Raw genomic sequence first — 2,328 nt, 5'->3', positions numbered from 1 at the left:
AGTACTTGAGCTTACGTCAGCAATGGCAGCATTCCGTAGTGCCGCCTCCCAGTCCGCAAAGTTGGACCCATCATTCTTCAGTCGCGTGGACTGATTCATGTGGTCCATGAAAGCTTTCAGCCAGGACTCGCGATCAAGTGTGGCAGTAGGCATTGGGATTGCGTTATTTCCAGCCATTTAGTTGTAACAGTATTATCAAAATAATCGTGTTCTATACTGCGAGATGAAGATTAAAAATAATAAGCATGTGCATCGTTTATAATTTTAAGTCTAATGAACTAATGTCATAACGCGAAGACTCAAAACATTTATACAATTGACCTCCCTCAAGAATTATATAAATGATCCCAAGACTCAGTTCTCTGTAAATTGATAAGCTAACCTTTTAGCTAATTATACCGTTAGAATTCTCGGTCGATAAATTTCTGTAAATTCTATCTTTAATCCATCATAATCACGAGAAACTCTTCGGACTATGATGTTGAGGTAAACTAAGTCAACACAACTACTTACCCAACGTAGAAGGGGTCATATTATGTCTACCGACGAAGAAGGGATTCATAGTTGTTTGCCCTTATAAAGACTAATCTCAATTTCCGTTTTAGAGGAAGATCCCATCAACTTTTTTAATTCATTTTAAGTGAACTAATATCTAGCATGCGAGAATGAATAAACTAAGGTGATGGCTTAATAAAAAGTGACATCTGTATGTCCATGAAAACTAACATACAACCTATATGTGTCAATTTTCATGCATTTTAGTAGTAGGTGGTTTGGTTTTAGGCGGAATATGATGCATAAACTATCATGTGAATGAAAAGCAATAGGAATGAAAAAACGTAAAAGCAATAATAAAGTCCTAGTGTGGCCTATCCTATCAAAATGAACATTAAATACAAGTTTGGAATCCCTCCTTGGACCCGAGAAGCTTGTCTTGATGTTCCATCTTGATCCATGTAGCGGGAGTGAGCTCCAATCTCCATCTTTAGTCTTCTTTGAAAATTACAATAAATAAAATTACATAATAAACCTATTTATTACATTCTAATTTCAAAACCCAAAACTAAAGAAAAAATAAAGGAGATTCGAGATCTCATAATTACATAAAAAATCATGTTTCCTTCATTACGAAAACATAATTTGACTAAGGCCACGCTAAGTATTACAAATTACAACCGATTGCAAAAATATGTAAATAAATTCATTCAACCGATTCATTCAACTAAAAAAAATGCATCAACTAAAAATAAATTAAACATATATGACACAATTCCTTAATTATGTTGATTAATTTTATCCAAACCACCTATTTAAATCAAATTAAGTGACAATTCCTCAATTAATCACATTAATTTCAATCATAATTCATTTTAAACTTGTAATATGAATTCAATCCGTCAAAATTTTAAACTGCTTTAAAATAATTAGCTATCTTTTAATTATGAACCGCTTCACAATAATTAATTTGCCAAAACAAAACAAAGATTTAACAATTATCTCGGTAAAAAACCGAAACAACCCATTGAAAAAACTTTTCTCTCGGTTTTTCAGCAAAAACGAGAGGAACAATACAATTTTTTTTTTTTTTTTAATTTCTGCCCAACGTGAACAGTAACATAAATTTTTTTTTTTTTCTCGGCAAAACAGCAAAGCAAAAAAACAGCCCGTTTCATATATTGTACACGGTTTTATCTGTAAAAATCGAAACAAGACAAATTTTTTTTTTTTTTAAATCTATCCTCTGTGAACAGTAACCACGTGAACAGTATTGGGGAAAAAAATTTTCTTTTCTCGGATGCTTTTCAAATCGGCATAAACAAAAACAGCCGCAAAAAAAACTTTAATCGGTTTTTCAGGAGAAACCGAAAGAAAAAAAACAGAAAATAATTTTTTTTTTTAAAATTACTGTTCATCCGTGAACAGTAACGGAAACGAAAAAAAAAATCCACGGCTCAAAAAAAATCCAGCCGATTATATATTTTTTTCGCAAACCCTAATTATGGTTTACAAACAATTTTATGAAAATCATCAAAATTAAAATTCGTGGCCTTGGCTCTGATACCTCTTGTGGGATTCATCTATATGCATCCCTTTATATTTAAGGATTATAACGAATTATGAAGTGATGATAACTAGTCATAAAATAAATTGCATAAACAAAATCGTAAAGGATTAAGAAAAAACCTTCGGTCCTAGCTTTTATGGCCTATGAACAATATCGCAATGATATTCTCCTATCAGTTGCACCCAAGATGCTCCGAGAAATGCCCCTCAAATTGCTAGAATGAGATCCCCAATTTTCTGTAAATATTAGGGTTTATTTGTGTG

This window comes from Silene latifolia, chromosome Y (genome assembly GCF_048544455.1).
Source record: "Silene latifolia isolate original U9 population chromosome Y, ASM4854445v1, whole genome shotgun sequence".
Taxonomy (NCBI): Eukaryota; Viridiplantae; Streptophyta; class Magnoliopsida; order Caryophyllales; family Caryophyllaceae; genus Silene; species Silene latifolia.
The sequence above is the reverse complement of the archived record's forward strand: the minus strand, read 5'-3'. Positions refer to the sequence as shown.